A 13540-nucleotide genomic window follows, 5' to 3' on the forward strand; every position below is an offset into this window, starting at 1 on the left:
TTAATCACGTTGTAAATCACGCATTGGACAAGTATGTGCCGAAAAAGTGGGTTACGGACGGAAAAGACCCACCGTGGTTTAACAGCGCAATTCGGAGAATGCTCAGGAAGCAAAGGCAGTTGCACTCGCGGTACAAGAAAGATCGGGAGAATGAGGACAGTCAAAAGTTAGTAGAGATTAGATTCGTGCTGCTGTAAAAAGAGCGATGCTCGAAGCACTCAACCACTACCACCGTCATACCTTAGCAAAATATATTGCCGAAAACCCAAGGAAATTCTGGTCTTACGTAAAATCGGTAAGCGGGTCGAAGGCATCCATCCAGTCACTCATCAGTCTGACGTGGCAACGGAAGACAGCAAAACGAAAGCTGAAATTTTAAATTTAGCATTTGAGAAATCTTTCACGCAGCAGGATCGTACAAACATACCGCCGTTTGAGTCTCGTACAGATTCCCGTATGGAGGACATAATGATAGACATCCCTGGGGTTGTGAAGCAGCTGAATGGGTTGAAAATAAATAAATCGCCAGGTCCCGATGGGATTCCAATTCGGTTTTACAGAGAGAACTCTATTGCATTGGCTCCTTACTTAGCTTGCATTTATCGCGAATCTCTTGCCCAACACAAAGTCCCATGCGACTGGCAAAAAGCGCAGGTGACGCCTGTATATAAGAAGTGTAGAAGGATGGATCCTCAAAATTACAGACCAATACCCTTAACATCGGTTTGTTGCAGGATTCTCGAACATATTCTCAGTTCGAATATAATGAATTTCTCCGCAGCTCGTGGTCGTGCGGTAGCGTTCTCGCTTCCCACGCCCGGGTTCCCGGGTTCGTTTCCCGGCGGGGTCAGGGATTTTCTCTGCCTCGTGATGACTGGGTGTTGTGTGCTGTCCTTAGGTTAGTTAGGTTTAAGTAGTTCTAAGTTCTAGGGGACTGATGACCATAGCTGTTAAGTCCCATAGTGCTCAGAGCCATTTGAACCATTTTATAATGAATTTCCTTGAGACAGAGAAGTTGCTGTCCATGCATCAGCACGGCTTTAGAAAGCATCGCTCCTGCGAAACGCAACTCGCCCTTTTTTCACATGATATCTTGCGAACCATGGATGAAGGGTATCAGACTGATGCCATATTCCTTGACTTCCGGAAAGCGTTTGACACGGTGCCCCACTGCGGACTCCTACCTAAGGTAAGAGCATATGGGATTGGTTCCCAAGTATGTGCGTGGCTCAAAGACTTCTTAAGCAATATAAGCCAGTACGTTGTCCTCGATGGTGAGTGTTCATCGGAGGTGAGGGTATCATCTGGAGTGCCTCAGGGAAATGTGGTAGGTCCGCTGTTGTTTTCTGTTTATATAAACGATCTTTTGGATAGGGTGGATAGCAATGTGCGGCTGTTTGCTGATGATGCTGTGGTGTACGGGAAGGTGTCGTCGTTGAGTGACTGTAGGAGGATACAAGATGACTTGGACAGGATTTGTGATTGGTGTAAAGAATAGCAGCTAACTCTAAATATAGATAAATGTAAATTAATGCAGGTGAGTAGGAAAAAGAATCCTGTAATGTTTGAATACTCCATTAGTAGTGTAGCGCTTGACACAGTCACGTCGATTAAATATTTGGGCGTAACATTGCAGAGCGATATGAAGTGGGACAAGCATGTAATGGCAGTTGTGGAGAAGGCGGATAGTCGTCTTCGGTTGATTGGTAGAATTTTGAGAAGATGTGGTTCATCTGTAAAGGAGACCGCTTATAAAACACTAATACGACCTATTCTTGAGTACTGCTCGAGCGTTTTGGACCCCTATCAGGTCGGATTGAGGAAGAAGATAGAAGCAATTCAGAGGTGGGCTGCTAGATTTGTTACTGGTAGGTTTGATGATCACGCGAGTGTTACGGAAATGCTTCAGAAACTCGGGTGGGAGTCTCTGGAGGAAAGGAGGCGTTCTTTTCGTGAATCGCTACTGAGGAAATTTGGAGAACCAGCATTTGCGGCTGACTGCAGTACAATTTTACTGCCGCCAACTTATATTTCGTGGAAAAACCACAAAGATAAGATATGAGAGATTAGGGCATATAGGCAGTCGTTTTTCCCTCGTTCTGTTTGAGAGAGGAACAGGGAGAGAAGATGCTAGTTGTGGTACGAGATACCCTCCGCCACGCACCGTATGGTGGATTGCGGAGTATGTATGGAGATGTAGATGTAGATGTAGAGACGGAGGGCGAGAGGGAGAGGAGGAGATCGATGGAGATAGGGGGGAGGTGAAAGTGGACTTTGTGGGCGTGAGGAGGAGACAGAGGGGTGAGGAGGAGAAGAACCTAGAGGGAGTGAGGAGGAAATGAGTGGTGAGTTAGAGATAGAGGAGGAGGAAGAGATGGACAGCAGGGTGAGGAGCAGATGGAGAAAAGAGGGAGGGGAGAGGGGTGAGGGGGAGAAGGACTTAGAGGGAGTGAGGAGGAGATGAAGTGGTGAGTTAGAGTTACTGGAGGAAGAAGAGATGGACAGCAGGGTGAGGAGCAGGTGGACAAAAGAGGGTGGGAAGGGGGGGGGGGAAGCAGATGGATAGAGTAATGGGCAGGAGGACGTAGCATGAGACAGGAGGTGGAGGAGGTGGTCAGGGAGGGTGGAGGAGGAGGTGGAAATAGATGGGGGAGGATATGGACTAACAGAAGACTGGAACAAATACACACCCAGGTAATGCCATGCACTCGCCTAATATACTGCTTATTTGTAATAACTATTGACTCGCACTGGCTTTCCACTGGAAACACTAAGTATCTACGGCCGTAAGTCATGTCTGGCGTAGCGACAATATACTGTATATACAAATCTTCCTCGTTAATCGGTTTATGGATCAGTGAAAACCGTATGAAAATAACTATAGTAGTTATTGAAATTAGCCTCTCATACAAACAGAAAAATGCATGTAGCAGCAATGCGGCGCAAGTCCACGGTGACCATTGCGAACTCGAGTACTAGGTCTCCTTTCCTCGCTGATATAGTATACTTGCACCGGGCAACGGACTCAAGTGATGAGTTTTCGGTTAAGCGGACCGCAGCGAACACTGGCGAGTTGAGTCTCCGAGCATACAAGGACGGCGAGTTCGGAGATGACGTCCCAGTATCCCCTGGCGAGTTTGAAGCGAGTTTACAGAGCTCATTTCCGATCTCTGCGTTAGCATCACTTGTTGACCAGCTGCAGGTCGGTTGTTCAAACTCAGTCAGCAACATTTTTTGTTATTTCGCGGGAGACTTCATACAAAACGTAAGTGGAATGTGGAAGAGTAAATTTATTGGCGTATTCTTTCGCTATCATGTACGTTAAAATATCTATTGTTTATCTACGTTTAATTTTGTCGCTGAAAGACAGTTCTGTAGTGAGGAAAGACCTGTTCAGTTTTGTACAGCTCGATTTCGAAAGGGAAATTCAAATCTGTCGAACACAAGTGTTTATTATGTCCAGAGCAGTAATTACTGCACTAGATAAAATGACGTCTAACGGGCCGTTGAACGCTAATTCAACGGAACGTTGTTCTTGACAAGCGATGGTTTGCACAGGATGGATTACTTTGTCGTAAGATTAACTCCAACAACAGTTTTTAGTCAAATGTTTCAGTGCAGCGAAAACAAAATTCCCTAGAAACCACACAATGGGAGTTCATAAAAGCTACATTACAGAATTTTTGAGGCTTTCGTGGCCACTTGTTGACAAACTGCCTATTGGCTTCTGTCTCGGGTTCTTCGACCGACGTTCATCTAATGATTTTTCTGACGTTTCGCCGGCACGAGTGGTTGGCATTGTCAAAGCTTCACCCTCCATTGCCGGTGGTGAACTGGAGCCGAGCTCGTGGGCGCAGTCTATATGTAACTGGCTTCTCCGCGGTCATTTCCGGTGCGGTCCTCCTCTTGCTACCTGCGACGGTCGTTCGCTGCAGTACGGGAAGCCGGGATCCGTTTACCTTAAGGCTTGCCCCTTTCTTGTTCAAACTGTTCGCGTGTTTTTGTATTTCTACAGCTTCTCTGAACAAGCGCGTGTGATAGTGCTTCTCTACAGCCAGAACTTCCGTGTCGGCGAATTTTATTACGTGGTCGGTCTCATTCAGTGCGTGCTCTGCCACGGCCGATTTCTCCACCTGCCCCAACCTACTTGCTACATTGTTGCGTTACTTTACTTTCTAAATGGTTTCCTTCGCATCAAGTACTAAATTTAGAACAGTTCAATTACGGTTGACGCTAGGAAAGCAAATGAGGTATCAAAAATAAGTTATAATATTTCATGCTGTCTGAACAAAACTTGAAAATAAAAAAAACACAATAGGAAAAATATTGTGAAATGATTTGTCTAAAAGAAAGAAATAAAATAGTTTAGAGAATGAAAGTTCTATGTTTAACTTAGAATCTTAGAATCTTAAAGAATATAGAGGATATTTGGTGCACAAGATTCCAAGAATGATTTTTTCGAAGGAGCGTTGAGTGTTTATCTAATCTATTACTTTTCCTAGACTTAGATAAATAATTTCACAAAACATTTCGCGTTTCTTTTTTCAATATTTTTGCTACTGCAAATACTGAAGCAGCTATGGATTCTTTTAAATAAGACATTGGATTGTTCAGTAGGAAAAGAGAGATTTTACACCACTATACAAGGTGCATTCAATTAATAATCGGAAAAGTTGAATGAAAAACACAAAACGTTGACTAAGTTTGTGCTGCTTTGTTACTTTTTGGTGGTGTCCTAGAACTATTATCAGATGGGCCTGGCACGCCTACCTCGTGAACAGGAAGCTGGGAAAATGGCGGCAGCCTTGCAAGTTTACTCTAACGTTGAGCAGCTGAATGTCTTTAGAATTCTATGAGCTGAAGGGTTGAAACCAATTGAAATTCGCCACCAGATGGCAGTGCAACATGAGATTTTCACTCTGCAGCGGAGTATGCGCTGATACGAAACTTCCTGGCAGATAAAACTGTGTGCTCGACAAAGACTCGAACTCGAGACCTTTGCCTTTCGCGGGCAAGTGCTCTACCATCTGAGCAACCCAAGCACGACTCACGACTCACGTCCCGTCCTCACAGCTTTAGTTCTGCCAGTACCTCGGCTCCTACCTTCCAAACTTTTCAGAAGTTCTCCTGCGAATCTTGCAGAACTAGCATTCCTGGAAGAAAGGTTATTGCGGAGACATGGTTAGCCGCAGCCTGGGGGATGTCTCCGGAATGAGATATTTTCACTCTGCAGCGGAGTGTGCGCTGATAACATATCAGCTGATATCATATCAGCGTACACTCCGCTGCAGAGTGAAAATCTCATTCTGAAAACATCCCTCCGGCTGTGGCTAAGTCTTGTCTCTGCAATATCCTTTCTTCCAGGAGTGGCAGTTCTGCGAGATTCGCAGGAGAGCTTCTGTGAAGTTTGGAAGGTAGGAGACGAGGTACTGGCACAACTAAGGGTGTGAGGAACGGGCGTGATTCGTGCTTGGGTATCTCAGATGGTAGAGCATTTGCCCGCGAAAGGCAAAGGTTCCCAGTTCGAGTCTCGGTCCGGCACACAGTTTTAATCTGTCAGGAGGTTTCATGATGAAAGTTGTTTGAGTCGAACACAAGTGTGCCGACCGGGGTGGCCGAGCGCTTCTAGGCGCTACACTCTGGAACCGCGCGACCGCTACGGTCGCGGGTTCGAATCCTGCCTCGGGCATGGATGTGTGTGATGTCCTTAGGTTAGTTAGGTTTCAGCAATTCTAAGTTCTAGGGGACTGATGACCTGAGAAGTTAAGTCTCATAGCGCTGAGAGCCATTTTTGAACACAAGTGTAAGAGCGGCGGACAGGTTCAGACAGGATGTAACAGATGTTGAAGATTCGTCACCCCCAGGACGCTCTGTCTGTGCTGCCACGAAGAGCAACATTCCGATAGTTGATGAGCTGATACGGTGAAAACTGGCATATTACGGCGAGTAACAAAAAAATGGTTCAATTAGCTCTGAGCACTATGGGACTTAACATCTCAGTTCATCAGTCCCCTGGAACTTAGAACTACTTAATCCTAACTAACCTAACGACATCACACACATCCATACCCGAGGCAGGATTCTAACCTGCGACCCTAGCAGTCGAGCGGTTCCAGGCTGAAGCGCCTAGAACCGCTCGGGCACACCGGTCGGCGGCGAGTAACATTGCAGCAAGGGCGAACATTAGTGTCGGATCAGTCCACGATATTGTTCACTACATACTGATGTTCAAGAACGTTTGCGAGAGGTGGCTTCCAAAACATTTGACATCAGAAATGAAAGAACGGCGCATGGACGTGTGCAGGAAGCTTTTGCGACAGTACGAGGCTCAACGGGAAGCATTCCGTCACCGTATTTAAATGGGAAATGGATACTGAGTGCATTTTTAACCCACTGAAAGAAGTTCTTAGGGGCTCAAGGTTCCTAACGACGAGGAAGTCCAGCCAGCAGTGTATAACTGATTACACCCACATCCCAAATATTCTTTACGCTGTTAATCGAAAATCTTGCCCAGCGCTGGCTTCATTGCATAGAACTTGAGGGAGATTACGTTGAAAAAAAGAGACTGGTATTCCGTTCTCGCAATAGATTATTTAAAAAAATTCCTGTTTTATAACTGAATGAGGGCAACGGCCTTGCCACAGTGGATACACCGGTTCCCGTGAGATCACCGAAGTTAAGCGCTGTTGGGCGTGGCCGGCACTTGGATGGGTGACCATCCAGCCGCCATGCGCTGTTGCCATTTTTCGGGGCGCACTCAGCCACGTGATGCCAATTGAGGAGCTACTCGACCGAATAGTAGCGGCTCCGGTCAAAGAAAACCATCATAACGGCCGGGAGAGCGGTGTGCTGACCACACGCCCCTTCTATCCGCATCCTCAGCTGAGGATGATACGGCGGTCGGATGGTCCCGATGGGCCACTTGTGGCCTGAAGACGGAGTGCTTATTTATAACTGAATGACCCTATGTATATTCGCAGAAACAGTTTGGAAATTTGCTGCTAAATGGAAACAAAAACTGACAATTCACCACCCTCGCGACATAAACAGAACGTAATGGGGCTTAGGTATCAGCATTTTGGTAGATAATCGTAAAATGTCGCAAGTAATCATCAGCACACTCGCACCTCTCTATACAACATGTCAAAACCCTTGTTTCGTTATGATGCGCGTTTAGTGCAGGGCCCTTAATAGAGATGCAACTATTTTCATGAGTATCAGCACAGTTGCTGTATCTTGTACTTGATCTTAAGTGATCTTTTTGCCGAAAGTGTGACCGCAGGGGTGGGCTCTGCACTTTGTCCAGGGGCTACCGCTATGTTCGCGACCGCAGACCGCGTCATCCAGGGACGCTGCCGCCGCCAGCATTTGAAACTAATGCTCCGCAGTAATTGATGAATTGCGTAATCACTGGACTGGAAACGGGCGCGCATTATTTAATTCCGTAATGCGCAACATTTTTCCCCGTACCGCTGATAGGATTTAATAACTCTGCTGCAATTTCAAAAAGTCTGCAAAGATATATTCGTTTTATATTGGTTATAAAATTTTCAATTACGGTTGTGTTCCAATTTATCGTTAAATTGCCTTTTTTAACTCCAGCCTTCCAGCAATCTAATGAATATTTTAATATTTGTTTTCGCATGTTAATAACGTGTAGTCTAATTCAGCGACTAACGTTTCGGATACGCATTTTTCTCTGTTGAAACGTCATTAATTTTTTAACGTTTTGTTATTGTTGCGAATGCTTTTCTTCCCTTTCGCGCTTGATGCGCAGTAACAATTACGCTGCCATATTTTCTGTTGAAATGTAATTACCATGCGGCTGTTGGAGAGGCATAAAGCAAGAGAACAAATTTTATGCGATATCGAATAATTTTAGCGATACAGCAAAGCGACACTTGTGAGAATAAAAAGTAGCGCGGCGGCGAAACAGGCAGCGAGCAATAGGAACTCGGCTGTCGATTACGCTGACGGAAACTAGGGGATATGACTAGGAGTTTCGGGAAAAGCCTCAACACAGCGTCAGCCACGTGTGAGTTTCAGTGACATATAGAACCTCGTATAATTGCTCCCTGAGGGTTGACATGTTATTTTCTCAGGAGTAAAAACAAAAGGGTTGGACTGTCATCAGAGTAAATTATTTTCAGTACATCATTGCTATTAATAGTACTTCACCTACACGGTATCAGTGATTAGACACAATGCGCTGGCAGTCAGTTTCTGCCATTTCAGAAGAAAGGAGGCCAGTCAAGTGACTTAAAGACAGTAGCCCTAATTATTGGCGACACTTTTTAATTTGGTTGATTTTAGATGGGGTACAGGGTGTGGATGAAACAGATATCGTTAGGGAGAGAAGTGGTGTTTCGTCTGTCCTCAGTGTGGATCGCTTTCTTTTTTGTGAAGGAGTTTTAGGTAGTACTAGTGATACACTGAAAATTGTGGCATCGTTTCGTAAAAATTAGTTTGTCAGAAATCAACTGTATCAATTGTCTCATGACTCATTAGTTCGTTGTATCGTAAGGCGTCTATTAGGTCTACAACTTTGCTCCCGCCGTTTTGTAATAGATGGTAGTGGCGGCAAGTGTTGGGGCAGGTGGTCATACAATAAAACTGGCCATTTGTAAACATAAAGCCATCAAAATATTGGTCGGTTTGTGAATGAATCATGAATTTATTCTCGACTGAATATGTTAATTTTTTTGCTTTAACACGAATAAATCTGCGGCCGAGGCTCATAAATGTTGAGCAGGCCTATGGTGAGGCCACTATTTGTGAAATAACGTGCAGAGAATAGTTTCAACGCTTCAGGAACGGAGATTTTGACCTCGAAGACCGGCATGGCGGGGGAGGAGCGAAGGTTTTCGAAGCTACTAAAAAGGACGGGAACAGCCGAAGAAGTTCAAATTAATGGATGCGTCTGAGCCGAGCACTGAAAGACAAACAGCCAAATAAAGAGATATACATGAAAAGGTGATTTTGCAGCATGACAGTACTCCACCCCATAATGCAAAGTACGTCAAAACATAGCAGGAAACGTTGGAAAGGGAAGTCCTAACCCATCCGCCGTATCCCTCCCTCTGCCTACCACCTTCTTAGATCAATGGCTCACTGCTTGGCTGACCAGCACTTCCGGTCATACGAATAAGTGCAAAGCTGGATCAATTCACGGATATCCTCGAACGACGCCCAGTTCTTCCGCCGCGGGATTTGTATGCTGCCCGAAAGATGGGAGAAGAGAAAGTAGTGGCCAGCGATGACCAATACCTTGATTCATTAAGTTTTTCTTAAGTTTCCACAATAAAGTCTCGAACTTAGACACAAAATGGCGGGAGCAAATTTTTAGAGCTAACACAAAAAGTAAATATTTTTCTTCCGTCATTTTAAAACCTTAACTTTCCAATAAAAATGTTTTTATTCAAAAGCTTAATTATGATGGTAGAGTTCGGGGTGCGTGTAGTGGTCTCAGAGAAAGGTTGGGAACCACTGATATAGAAGTATACCCTGGTTGCAAGTTTCCACTGGCGAGGTACCTACGTGACAAAGAGAGCAACGTTTAAACACCATCGGGATATGGAAATTAATTCCTTTACTCTAAGCAGAGTAAGTGCCTACCGTTAACTGTGAGAAGTAACGAAAATATGAATCTTGAGGTAGATCAGAGGGCCTGAGCTTGAAGGAAGAACTGGAAAAGAATTTTTGGAAAACACCAGAGCCAGAGCAGCGGCGTAAAAAGGTCTATGTTGCTATAGCGCTATATGGAGCAGAGGAGTGGGAATCTGCTAAAAATCAGTGCAGTAGGCTAATTTTACGAGAAAGTCTTTGGAAGGTGAAACGTTAATGAGTTTTTCAAGGAAGTCTTGGAGGGAAGGCTGCAGTGATGAGGCATATCCTGATAAGAGACGAGCGCTGCAAGAAATGTGATTGAGATGTCAACAGAGGGCTCCAGATAAGGAGGAAGTCTAAAGGAGAGGAGGATCGAATGAGTTCGAGACGACCGGAGGGATGAACCATTGGTGAACGATGACACACAGGACCTGTTTCAATCAGAGAAGCTCACTAAAAATGTCCACCATTTATAAGGCATAAAAACATGCAGCAGAATAAGATGTAAAAAGTTCCAGGACACTGTTCGCACATGAAGCTGTTATGTACAAACAAGTCGCGACGCTAGAAAACTGTAATGAAATGCAGGAAGACACTCAAGGCCCGTCACTTGGTGTAGGAATTGGCGGCTTACCCTCAGCGTAAAGAAATGTAACTTGTTACTAATATGTTAGCTTGGAAAACCGTCATCCGACTCATACTTGAAAACTGCTGTCAGTCTGGGGCCTGAACCAATTTGGATTAATAGAGGAAACAGAGAAGACCAGTGGAAGAGAAGTGCGTTTAGTCACACGTCCATTCAGTAAGTGTAAGAACCTCGCGGGGACGCTCGTCCACCTCTAGTGGCAGAGGCTACAAAAGAGCCGCTGTGCATCACAATGTGGATTGCTTTTAAAATTCTGAGCGTCGACCAATAAAATGATTCCTGCTACGTATATCTCATTAAAATACCGTAAAGGTAAACTTAGACTGATTCAAGCTAATGCGTGGGCCTATAAACAATCGTTGTCCCTGCATATTTGAACAAAGGAGAATGGAACAGGGAAAAACAGAAGTGACCGTGATACACAAAGTACCATTCACCATACGCCGTAAGATGGCTTCGCCCAGCATCTCATACAACTTAATATAGGCAATCCTACTTACATCATCCACACATTGGAGGGGGGGGGGGAGGCTGAGCCTTAGGGTATATGAAACATTTTTCAGCGCTGTTTTACTTTGTCCAACGTGGCACACAGTCTAAAGACTAATACGTACAGTTACCGTGAAGGTCGTTCGAAAATGTCAGTACAAATAATCCGAATTACCTGCTAACGACAGCGTGTAGCACTGTCTGCACTCTGTGTGAATTCAAGATACACTACGTGATCAAAAGTATCCGACTCCCCCAAAAACATACGTTTTTCGTGTTAGGTGCATTGAGCTGCCACCTACTGACAGGTACTCCATATCAATGACCTCGTAGTCATTAGACATCGTCAGACAGCAGAATGGGGTGATCTGTGGATCTCACAGACTTTAAACGTGGCCAGGTGATTGGTGTCACTTGTGTCATACGTCTGTACGCGAGATTTCCACACTCCTAAACATCCCTAGGTCCACTGTTTCCGATGTGATAGTGAAGTGGAAACGTGAAGAGACACGTAAAGCACAAAAGCGTACAGGCCAACCTCGTCTGTTGACAGACAGAGACCATCGACAGTTGAAGAGGGTCGTAATGTGTAATAGCAGACATCTATACAGATCATCACACAGGAATTACAAACTGCATCAGGATCCACTGCCAGTACTATGACAGTTAGGTGGGAGTTGAGAAAACTTGGATGTCATTGTCGAGCTGCTGCTAGTAAGCCACGCCGGTAAATGCTAAACGACGCCTCGCTTGGCGTAAGGAGCGTAAACGTTGGAAGATTGAACAGTGGAAAAACGTTGTGTGGAGTGACAAATCACGGTACACAATTTGGCGGTCCGATGGATGGGTGTGGGTATGGCGAATGCCCGATGAACGTCATCTGCCCGGAAACGGTGGTGTTATGATGTGGTGGTGTTTTTCATGGAGGGGCCTTGCACCTTCTTGCTTGCTCCAGTTGGAAGAGCAATTGGGTGATGGTGACAGCATCTTTCAACACGATCGAGCACCTGTTCATAACGTCCCTGTAATGGACTGGTCTGCACAGAGTCCTGACATCCTATAGAAGACCTCTGGTATGTTTTGGAACGCCGTCTTCGCGCCAGGCCTCAACGACCAACATCGATACCTTTTTTCAGTGAAGCACTCCCTGAAGAATGGGCTGCCATTCCCCAAGAAACCTTCCGGCACCGGATTCAACGTATGCTTGCGATGGTGGAAGCTGTGATCAAGGCTAAAGGAGAGCCAACACCACACTGAATTCCAGCATTACCGATGGAGGGCGCCACGAACTTGTAAGTCACTTTCAGCCAGCTGCCCGGATACGTTTCATCACATAGTGTATATATCAGAGGCTGTACTGCAGCAGGCATAAGCTGTCAACATTATAGACATGCTTGGTGCCACAAGAAATTATAAAACAGTTCGGACTGGACATGACTGCGGAGTCTCAGTGGTTCGAGCGCTCTTTCTGAGAGATTTCACAGGAATTGTAAATACTTAACTCCGTTGTTAGCTGTGTTATTGCGAAGGAGAAACGTCAGGTAATCCCGTAACTCATTCATCACAGTGATATGACTAAAAGGAGAACCATAACACCCGGTGGGTCACCGGTATTGCTCATCTTTGCACTACTTTAGTACATACTGCTCTAGTACACTGCACTTTCCAAATGTCTACGAGAAAACGGTCATCATAGTGTCAGGATCCTGTTGGAGACCATGCGAGAGAGCCATCTGACTAGCAGCAACGTTAATGGCAGATTAGAAGTCCCCCGGACTGTGCTGGTGTCTCGTTGGTTCGTTTCCTAACCTTTCACTAAACACTTGTACCACTAAAATTAACCATGCTTCTTTGGAAGGAAATAAGAATGATAATAATGACAATCATAGTAGTTTACTCATGGTGAGATACAGTCGAGGTCTAAAGGGATCGTGTCACCATTGTGTCTTGCGAAGTATACCCTTGTAGACAAGATAGAAATTTCCTGAAGTGATTTTGAGAATCCTCCTACATTTTTTCAGGGCCAGAGAGAAATATCGACTTTTGATAATTGCATAACTATTCACTTCCTGGTACTGCATCAGTGTACAGTTACATATTCGCACCTACGTTGAAATAACCGTGGGTTGCACAAGAAATCTATTCTACTAAACGGAGGGTTCGAGAAGGTTCGTGAGGATTTCAAGAACTGACCGAATAAAGAAAATTAATCAAAGTACTGGAAATAATTAAATCTAAATTATCTTTCGAAAAAATTAAGGCACTTTTGGCACATAATGAGAGCAGAAGGTATACTAGAAATAGCTGTAATGCTCAGAAGAACAGACAATCAGAGACGCATAGAGAAACCAACGAGAGGATGCGTAGAAGATATCAAAGAAAGCGCCTCAATGGTCCTAGAAGAAGTGAGAACAAAAATATAGCAGGAGGGACATCGTTCATCATGTTACCAGGTTCATAACAACAACTGTTTGCTACAACATATGGAAAATGGAATACTCTGAGCACCGCCACAGTTGTAATAAAAATGTCATAAGTTAGTCAGTTGAATGCTTCACAGATCTACTGAACGATTTTTTTTTTTATCGAAATGATGTGCAACGAGTCACTTTAAAGGATATGTATAGTCGATTGCACCCGCGAATGACATGGAAGGGGGAGGGGGGGGGGGGTTCCAATGCTTGTGGCTCTACTGTGCAAAGCCGACCTTCCGTAAAACACTGATGAGCTATGGTAAGAAAGCCAAGGCCTGGCGAACTAATACCTTGCACTATTATTAGTCAATTTTTCGTGACGATG

General features: G+C 44.8%; 1 pseudogene; it reads left to right on the top strand.

The window, feature by feature from the left end:
• Window positions 1–6625: 6625 nt before the first annotated feature.
• LOC126264030 (5S ribosomal RNA) lies at window positions 6626–6742 on the top strand (annotated as a pseudogene).
• Window positions 6743–13540: the final 6798 nt, after the last annotated feature.

Source organism: Schistocerca nitens, chromosome 6, assembly GCF_023898315.1.
Source record: "Schistocerca nitens isolate TAMUIC-IGC-003100 chromosome 6, iqSchNite1.1, whole genome shotgun sequence".
Taxonomy (NCBI): Eukaryota; Metazoa; Arthropoda; class Insecta; order Orthoptera; family Acrididae; genus Schistocerca; species Schistocerca nitens.